This window comes from Vidua chalybeata, chromosome Z (genome assembly GCF_026979565.1).
Source record: "Vidua chalybeata isolate OUT-0048 chromosome Z, bVidCha1 merged haplotype, whole genome shotgun sequence".
Classification (NCBI taxonomy): domain Eukaryota; kingdom Metazoa; phylum Chordata; class Aves; order Passeriformes; family Viduidae; genus Vidua; species Vidua chalybeata.
In genome coordinates this window covers 27226251-27237293 of record NC_071570.1, presented here as the reverse complement: position 1 = coordinate 27237293, position 11043 = coordinate 27226251, and positions in this window count along the sequence as shown.

Here is an 11043-nt window from a genome sequence, read left to right as displayed (position 1 = left end):
CTCCTGTAAAACAACTCCAGGAATAGAAAAAAGATGCAAGAGGTCCTCTGACATCATTACAGCAGTGGAAATGTTAAGAGGATAGTCCATTTTCTCTCCCTGTTATTGCACACTTGGACTGTACATATAATGGTAGAGCTGGTATTGTGAGAATAAATTTGCAGTCCCCGAGTCCAGCCACTCCTGTCTGTCACCTGTGTACACCCAGATGTGTATACTCTCCATTTGTATACAGATGCACACTAGCCTTCCTTGTCCTTTTCTGAAATATCATTGCATATTTGCTTTGAGCTGACACCATCCAGAAGATCTCTTCCTGTCTTAGAAGTGCACAAACAGCTAGAACAAAGGTATGCCTTGCAGTAATAGCACAAGGAGGTTTCCAGAGAAAAAGGTTGATGGATCTTGGTATGATTTCCCTTCTTTGAGAAGCTGAAAAGGGGATGTTATGCCAAGTCCTGAGCACCTTGCAAGGGAGGAGATGAATAAATCTTCTGGCTTAATTCATTTCTGTGTCACTTCCTTCAGCATTATTGATTGTTCAAGAGTAAAACTGACCAAAAGGAGATGAGGGTGGGAGGGAAAGACTTTTAAAATGTGGCTTAATCTTCTCAAGCAACTTGGACACTTTTTATGCCTTAGGTCACTTAGAAGGTTGCTGTAACCTTCCCTTCACTTCTGCTCTTTCAGCTGTGCCCTGACTGCCTCTTCCTTCTTATAATGAACCTGAGCTATTCCTTCATCTTCAAGGTCCTTTAAAGCCCTATTGTTATCTTAGCTCTCATCTTTGCATTGAGACGCAGGTATTTCCCTGAATAGCTGCTGGTGCCAGTTTTCATTAGTCACTTCTTGGTTTTCAGAGGAAGCATCTCTGTGCTCCCTTGGGCTTCCCAGAGTGCCCCAGTCATTTGCAAAACATTCTCCAAATCTTCCCAATCCCCTCAATCTCTCCCTACCATCAGGAAAACACTGTTTAGGAGCTGGACACGCCAGTGCAGAAAGATGCCAGTAGGTCTTCTTGATTCCCTATATATTTCTTTGGCTACATCTGTGTGGAGTTGCTGTCCCATGCTGTACTCCTGAAGTCTGTGCTTTGAGTCAGAGGCCTCATCCTTGACTCTATACTTGTAAAATGCTGAGCACAGCACTGTGCCTAATGCCAGGGGCATTTAGGCACTACCCTATGTCAGTATTTGATGGAAGAACACATTTCATAGTGTTTTAAAATAAATTTTAAAAGGTAAAATTCCCTATAGTATAGAATGTTGCTCAAATAATGTTGCTTTCCTCCACCTTTTTGCCAAGAGGTAAAAAACATACTCTTGAAGATGACCCACTTCTAACCATATTCTTACTTGAGGATTAATTTCAATTGCTAGGTCTGTGTAATCCTGGGATTATCTTGCCACTAATCCATCCCATTGTTAAGAATCAGCAGTTTTACACCTATATTGATCTCTGCAGCTGACTTGGCTTCAATAGGAGCTATGCACTTGCATGTAAAAGCAGACTTCACCTCCTTTAGAGGCTTACTATCCGCAAAGAAGAAAACTAATTAAGAGGATCATGCAACAAAAGAGGTTTTTTTTTTACATATCAACATAAAATACAACTTTCTTCAGTTGTTCAGAACTGGTTCAATTCAATATCAGAATGAATTCTATACATTCAAGGCCAGTCTCGTACAGAGAACGATCAAGCCATAATGTTTCAGGTATCTTTAACATTTTCTTTTTAGTAGAAAAGTCAGAAATCTGACTGGCCTTGCTCTGTAGTGTTAAGTTAAAATCTTCAAAACACTTCAGAGAATTTTGGCTCAAATACAGAAATCACTGATCTAGCATTAAACCTGGTCTATCAAGAGGTTCCATCAAGGCTGGGATTTTCACTAAACATATCTGTTAGATTATATTCTTGAATATAACATATTCTTAGGTTAAATTGTATTATTGGGGGGGATAATTTTTATTTTATTTTATTTTAAGTGTAAAACTTTATGTAAGTGAAATGTGTGAAAGGGGAATTATTTCAAGTAGTTGATCCCAACTTAAAAACTAAGTCAGATCTGAAGCTGAGTAAATATTTTGTTCTCAAGCACAATTGATCATTATGCAGATCTCTGAATACAGATCTTCCTCATGCTGCAGCCTTTTTCATATACCTGTTTTTTCCTATAACTATTTCATAAAATTATATGAATTGCTGTCATGCACTGAATTAATTTTCCACTGAAGAGATATTTAGTTGCATCTCTTCTGGCTGAATTAAGCTCAATGTATTTAATAAAAACAAAGAACAGTTAATCTCAATTTTTATTCTATAGCATTGTTAAGGTTAAATTAAGACTGGGTCTTAGGCTGGTGGTTTTTTTTAATAATCTTTGTTTTGGTTATGCCGAACTCCACATATTCAGAGCCTGACTCTGCACTTCCCTTTTAGGTATCTGTGAGATTAGAATTAGGTACCCGGTATGTAAAATTGCTAGTTAGCGCAATACATGACACAACTGAAGTAATAAGAAGAAACAAGAAACAAATACATTTTTCAGTTATTCTGATCTGGAATATAGTATTTAGAAAAAAAAGATACACTTTAAATTGTATCTTACAATGATGTATTTATTTTGTCTTTAGTTCCTTTGGTTCTGCTATTGAGCAGAATGAATGTTCTGAATGAAGCAACTCTCTTGACATAAATGAAAGACTTTCAGATTTGCACGAATAAAACCAAGATCATAATTGACATTAACTACTAGTTACCTAATTTAAAACTTATCATTACAGTATTTTATTTAATTCAGTAGAAGTGGACTCTTCTTTTGCAGTGTTAATTGGAAAAATTAGACCTTCTAGATTTGTTTTTTGAATCTTTCTGAACTTGAAAAGAAACACAGATTCTGTCCACTGCCTGCAGACAGGCAATCAATCAGTGAGCATGCTTTCAGTTCCAGATCAGCTCCTACTTACAATGAGTAGAAACCTGTCACAATAACCTCAGCCACCACTATACAAATAGAACAAAGCTATTTGGGACCAGGGAAAACTAAAAATCCAACCAACAAAGAGAAGAAATATCTCCACCACACAAGAACAACAAACCAGTTCACTAAATACAATTCTACTGGTCTGTAATAAGCACTAATTGTTCTTTAACATAACTATACCTGTCTTTATAAGACTCCAACAAGTATATTTTTCCTTAACACTTTGCATTATATCATGAGAGGGAAGCATAATTACTTTTTTCTTGAAATTTTCCTGTAAAATTCCACAGCGTACTTTACTAGAATCTGACATTCTAACAAAAGCTCACATACATTTATTAGGATTGTTTTTGTCCTTGGACCTTTTATTTGCTGAAGCTATCTTCTTATTCATTATCTTCCTGATGTGTTTTGTCCAGATTATTTGATTAGGTCTTTGCAGATGTAGAAAATAGGAATAGTACCTGTAAGAGTAATTTGGGGGTTGGTGAATTTCTATGATAAGGTGGAGAGTGGAGTTTTTAATGAAACTAATATACACCTGTTCCACTTTTTACCTTGAAATATGTGCAATTTTATTTAAAATATAAATAAAAATACAAGTAGATGTAACAAACTGTCTATCAACAAAGTTATAAAATAAAGGCTCTTTACTATATAGCTGATTTAATTAATGCTGGAATCTACACATAATTCCTGAAGAAAGTCTTTCATATCCAGGATGTGTAGTATACTAACATACTATACAGTGAACAGTAGGAAACATCAAATGTTTACAGATTTAGTACTGCATAAAATGTGACAGACATTGAACAGAAAATATATCCTTCAAACCTAGAAATGTGCACTTGCACCATGTTATTTGTATGTAAAATATGAAGCATCCCTGGTTTCTGAAAGCTGGAGAAGAGCATTGTTTACTAGTTAATGTGGCATATCACCAAATCCATGTAAATGCTTCTCTTTTGCCTGCATATAAGATGGCTGAAAGTATTTTTCCACTTTCACGAAGACTTTTGAAAGTATCTGAAACATCAGTTGCTCATCAGATATAACTTCAGATATGAACATCCAAATTCTGATTTTTCCTTGCTTTGATGTTAAGTCTACTAAAATCATCATGATAGAAACCATGGTGTGACTAACTAGCAAAAGTCCAAAGCCCCCCTTTCTGCCTGTGCAGATGTCAAATATTTTGGGAGAAGTCTGTCTGTCTGCACACACCCTTTCTCTGGTGTCATTCCTACATCTTCAAGCTTTCCTTGTACAAGGAGTGCACAAGTAAACTTGTGATCAAAACCATTTATGTTATCAATCTCATGGCTATTTTTTAAAGTTTTGAGTAGTATGTCCAAAAAATACTTCCAAGTACTGTTACATAGTAAAATCTCTGCAGGATTCCATGGGACAAAAACCCTCCAAACAATCTCTATGGAACTTTGTAAATACTGCTTGTCAATGACCTTTGGCACTGCTTCTTTTACGTATTTAAACCTGATAATATCGTGATTTCATCATCACAGTTTCTTGAAGACAGAAATAGCTGTCTTCTGGATCATTCCTCTAAGTTCAATTCAAGCTGCAGGAAAGGATGAAAGAGTAAGCACATGTTATAGCTGTAACCCTATTTCTACAAATGTTCAGTTTCTACACTGTTCAATTTAGCTAAACCGAATTGGCTGCAGAGGTGCATTAGAAAACAGGAATTCGTTGTCCAATGCCAGGTAAAAGTGCATCAAAGAGAGCACTTGGTGGTGTAATCAGTCAGTGCTTTCTGATGGTTTTCCACATAAAACATCACAAAGGCAGAAGTTTGGGAACAGATCTGCTGTATTGCTGGTCTGTTGCAATGGAGATGGGGAAGGAATGAAGTAGAGAGCTTCTAAGCCTGCCTTTGCTTTAACAACACCTGCAGTTTTGTTTAGGTTTTAAATTCCCAGATAGTTAGTAATGAATTTATCACCATTAAAAAAAATAGAAATATCAATGAGAAAAAGGAGTTTATGATACTTATATGCAACTCTGGAAAAACATATTTTAAGGATGTTTCAACCCTGCTTAAGTACATGCATAAGTCCATTCACATGAGTATGAAATCACTCTGATTTCTGTAGCTTTATACACTCAAGTGGACTATGGTTCAAACAGTGATAGAGTTCAAGCATGGGAAGCTAATTTTTCATTTTAAAAATTACTTGTTTGCTAAATTGAAAGTGTCAGCTACTGTTATTTTTCTTATTTCAATATCTGTTGTCTTGAATGAAGAGGAAGAAAGCATTATAAGAAGCCATTTCCTTACATAATTCAAATAAGGGCAATAGTGCTGCATTGGTGTTTAATTATAGATAAAAATTTCTTCCTGAGTAGCTCAGAATGCAAGGGCAAGTTATGAGTGCATTCATGGGCACTGATTTAAAGCAAATAAAATTATTAAAATTCTTTATTTCATGCAAAAGGAGATGTTTAGATTTCTCTCAGGAATATTTTCTGCACTGTTGTGTTCAACTTCTCCCTACTTAGAGAAACACAATAAATGTGTTATTTTACCATGCTAAGTGACTTGTTCTGTAGTTCCCAAATGTAAAATTTCCATTTTCCTGAATAAAGAGAAAGAAAGAGGAGCTTCTGGTGGGGAGTGATATTTACAGGTTGTCATGGTTGGATACTGGCGCAATGCTAGCGTCTTTATGAAAATGTACTTTCTTTAAATAAATGCTGTGAGATGTTATTAGGAATAGAGCAGAGCAGGCTTAAGCTTAATAACAAAGGGAAAAAAAAACTTTATTAAACTACTATTAATATAGAAAACACATAAACTAAATTTAGGATGAAGACTTTTTAAAATACTCTTCTTCGTCTTAATTCTTAAAAACACTTAGCTATGAAACATTATGTGGGATTCTTGATCAAATTACAACTTTTTAGGTAATCTATACTCAAACTATTAAGGGAGAGAGAGAAGTCTCTCTTGCACTATAGACCCCCAGGAAACACAGCTGCCCCCCTGTGTTTCCCTGTCACACATGGCAACTGCCCGGAAAAAAAAAAAATCTGCCAGTGTGACACTCTCTATTTTATGTCACAGTGCTCTCACTACTGTGCATGGACAGACTGCTCATAGGGCTCTTTTAAGGATGCTTTGCTACGGACTCAAAGATACAACAGTTTAGCTTCTCATCTTGGGACTACAGTCCCTCTCATTTTCTCTTGGGGCCGAGGGGTCTAAAAACAGGACTCATCTTTTTCTTGAAGACAGAGGGTATCACTATTCTCTTTTCAGCTTTCTTTGTTTCTCGTCATTCTTGTGTTGTTCGAAGCTGAAACAAGTCTCCCTGGGTCACCACTGCATCCTTCTAAAATGCAGTCTCTATTGCAGGAGATTTTGGTTTAGTCTATGGCTAACAAGAAAAGTCTAGCTAAAAGCTACTTTATCATCTCTTTTCACTTAAATATTTCTTTTTCTAACATCTCAAGTCTCGGACTGTCTCTCTTTTACTACAAATTAAGGAGGAGTAATACTTTTAAAAAGCCTTCATTTTTTGGAAAGGGTTAAACGTTCAGACTCCCTGGATGGCTGATATCTCGGTCCGGTGTTCCGTCTCTTACGCTGGACATCTCCCCTCTTCTCTTTCTCTTCTGCTGGCAAATTTTTAGGTGCCGCCAGGCTCTCTGTCTCTTTCCCTCTCGGGGCGGGGGGGTGGGTAAAGGCATCTTTACTTCTTTCTACTCTTTTGTTTACAGGAGCTGGCTCGGTTCCAGACCCTCAGCCCCTCGGCCTACCTAGATAAGGCCGCGTGACTTCCTCTCCCCCACCCAGCCTAAGGCTGGGTAGGGGAGAGTCTGCACTCTCTGACGACCAGAACTAAAAGAGAGAGTTCTCTTGAGAGTTCTTGCTTTTAACTCCTTGTGTTCTCAAAGGCGTGTCTATACTTTCAGTGGTCACTCTAAGTACTAATATCTAAACCTAACTACTGGTTAGTTTAACTTAACTTCCTAGAAAAAATTCACTTCTGTGTCAAACCACAACACAGGTGTCTCAGTATAATGAAGTGTATATTTGATTTTAGCATGAATTTTTGCATAAGTTATAAACACAAGATGTAGAATTTTAGAAATGCCTTGCAAGCTCTGCTCTGCAACTGACCTCACATGAAGGCTGTCTCCCCAGTTTTATTTGCATCACACAAGTACTTGGATACCTACTTTCAATATAAAACCATGCTCTCAGTAAATTCTTTATGAAACTTTACAGATTTGCACCACTTAGATGAATTTTTGACAGCTTTTCACTCTCCTTTTTCAAAAGCAATGGTATCCATGTTACAGAAAGGAATTAGTAGTACCCATAGTTTTCCCTACTGTTGTTTAATGCAAAATATAAATTAACCTTGCCTCCTTCTCTTAAGATCCTTCTTGTAGGAATTCCCTTTTTGTCCCCTCTGATCACAGGAGTGTGTTCTCCCGGGGGGTTTTGAGCCCAGAGAAAAATGGGTGGGGCAGAGTCGAGGGGCCACATCCAATGGGACACAGGTGAGGAGAATGGGAGGTGAGAGCAGGTCAGGGAGAGCCCATCACACCTGAGGCTTGGGGGGGGAGGGGAAAGGTGTGTGGAATAGACCAATGTGACATAGTGCAATATAAAAACTACTCAGTGCAAATTCCCAATCATCCAGTGCGAAACAACAACTAAATAACTATTTACTGCATCACAACACCTTCTATTCCTTCTCCTTAGTAATTGACAGTGTATGATACCTCTTTCTTCCAAATACTTGCTCCAAGTGAGTCAAGAAACAGACTAGCCTAAACTATTGCTTTGAGGATATTGCTCCTTTTTTTTTTTTTTTTTAAATTTTATTTTATTAGAGGTACTTATTTAAGGATAGAGGTAAAATAAACAGCGAAACTGAATCTGTGTAGGAAATACCAATCCCATACTTAATTCTGCAGTGTTGCCAGCTGGTATATGATATTTTTTTCCAGCACAAGACATCCATACTTTGAAAATCACCAGCATTCTAGCTTTGAGCGTGTGAGATGTCTGTCTGAATAGTTTGTGCAAAAAGGTGAATAGATTATCATAGAATAGATAATTTTTTATATGCACTGCCAAGCTGATGTGTTGTCTCATGTGTGAAGAAGGACTGCTCTGAAGCAGGTAAGAATCATATGAATACAGTCTCTGTTTTTCTCATGTTACAGGATTAAAAAATATATGGGTACCTGAGTGTGAATGGCTCATTTGATTAAAGAGATGCAAAAGCCATCATACCATGCTAGAGCTGGTATGATATGACAGGAATGAGGCCTGACAGGATCCACCTGTACTGATGGGGAAAACACATCTTTGGGCATAAGACAGAGAGACTTACTGAGAGGCCTCTAAACTAGAATCAGAGGAGGAAGAGAATACCAACAGCATTGCATAGATAAACCAAGGTTTGGTGTGGCACTGCCTGGTGGTGGTAATATTAGTGGGGAACTTTTACACTGCTCTTGGGAGGTCAAAGGGCACTGAAATGCTTCTACAACAACTCATTGTGTGTGAAAAAAAATCAAGAATATACTTCTGTTCATACCTCTGATTTACCTGATAAAGTATGGCCAAGCAACTTACTTTTTTTTTTTGTTTGCTGCTTTTTGGTTTTGAGTTCTTTTTTTTTTGGTTTTTTTTTTTTGTTTGTTTTTTTTTGGTTTTTTTTTGTCACAGCATTATGTTCTCATAATCAGGTCAGAATTTCAAAAGCTCAAACTAAATTACTTGAGTAAATTTGTATCTCTCTTCAGGATATTTGTTGCTGTGGACAGTGAGATACCATGGACAGAATGAGTGGTGGGATAGGAGAGCAGATGGCAGAATGCCCTTGGATTTTGACATAAATGCAGAGATTAATTAGAGCTACTTACTCTAATTATCAAACAAGCACCAGAATGGCAGAATCTATCTCTAAAATACACTTGCATTAACAAGCAAAAAAAGTGAGAACAGATATTCAGCATGAAAGAGCGCTGAAGAACCTGCTTCTAAACTGAACAGGTTTTATGGATGAAGACATCCTAGGCTCACATGGACAGAATGCTCATTAGAAATTGGCATGCATCTTTGGTTGCTTATTAATCCCAAGGGAATCCAGTCTGTGCACTCCATCACCATCCTGTAATGTGAAGCAAGGCAAGTAGAGATGGTCAGAAAATTTGCTTTGAAAATGCACTCCTGATGCAATTTAAAAAACTGCCTTAGGCACTAGGAATTCCAGGCATGAGACAAGACTATCAGTTCATTGGTTATACAAATGTTTGATTTCTGTTTTGCTAGGGATCTGCATTTGCTGCTCACTGAGGGCCAGTCAAAGCAGATGGAGTGGAATGGGCTCTTCACTTGTGACTATCTCTTTTGTGGGGATGTGGAGTCTTTAATCTCTATTGCCAGTTATAGATTTGGGAATCAATTAGTGAGAAGCAATTTTAGAACCTCTAGACAGAAATCATGCTCAATACTTTATTTCTGTAATGTAATACGCACTCATTTACCAGCATATTAAAAAAAAAAAAAAAAAAGGAAAAAAAAAAGGCAGAAAATAAGGATTTCTGGTTAAAAGGTTAAAATTATTGGTGCAGTTCTAAAGTATCAGCTCTGTCTAGGATCTGTCCCTTAAACCTTTTTCCCAGATGGGGATTTAAGTAGATTGCTAAGTATTTGACAGATCTCAGTATCAAGATCACTACTGAATTAGAAGACATAGCTAAGCATAACTGGGAGAAAATAATTAACAAAATTAAGGAGGGTTTTGCTCTATGGGGAACTATTAAAATTATCTTTATGGGGTCATGTAAATGTAATAAAAGACTCTGCCTGCACCACAATTTAATTCTATATCAGAAATGGTCCCTGTAGATGTATCAAAAGATTATTTTACTAAAATTGTATGTGTATTCTCTTCTGGGCTAAGAAAAAGGGGAACAAAATCTTAAAAGAAAAAGATTGTGAATTTTGCACAACACATATTTAAAGTTGCCTGAACTCCTTTTGTATCAATGGTACTTAGTTTGATTAGAGAGCACATTTCACCTGAATAGTTATCCTACTCTGCAAGAAAAGGAGAACTTAATTATATAGCTGTGCTTTAGGACAGTACATCTACTTTCCATGACAGAATCTACCCATGTATATTTTGTATATTAAGACTACAAAAAATGGTACCAAATAATCTATTAGAACAATCCAAAATAACACACACCTGTGTAAGTCTCTGAATTAATTGTCCTTTAAAAAACCAGAATGTAGACGTAAATTAATTTACCTTGTAACAAAAAAAATTCAGATTGAAGAATGTGACGTTTTAATATATCTTTTAGAGATGTGTGCAGCAAACCTGAGTTGTTCATTACTGATTTAAATTCTTCTCACTAAATGCTAGCATGCAGCTCTCTCAGGATCTGTTGGGTTTTTTTTTTTTGCCTCCTCTTTTTCATTAGTGCTTTTCCAATTACAGTAAAAACAATTTAATCTGATCAGAAGTTCTCTTAAAATAATGTCAATCCTTACCTTAACTCAAAACCAAGGCTATCATAAGAGAATGTCAAAGTGAATGAATTTTGCTCTGTCAACGCCACATGGATGGTGACCCTTATCCCTGCTCACAGCCTTGCCCATGGTTGAAAGGACCCATTTAAATAGGGAATTTGCTGATTGGTGGAAATGTAACAGTTCTGTATAAGCAGGGAGACCCAAGGACACCTTGTAGGTTGACACCCTGACTGTATGACAAAACCATGTCACTGCTTTCTCTGTGCTTTCTTTTAATGAGCCCAGGATAAGTGCAAGGAAGCCACAAGGAAGTGCTCCTGAAATATACTTCCTGGCCTCTGTTGCACCTCTCTTGCTTAGTTTGTGTTTCCCAAATTTTTTAATCCAGCATGAGAAGACTGATCTTTGTCATTTCATAAAAATGTTCCTCTACCAAGTGTCAGGTCACCACAAAATGTTATGTGAGATTTTTCAGCCTGATTTGATAATTTTCATCTGTGGGATCAGTGTCTGGTTGCACAAAGAGCTGCTT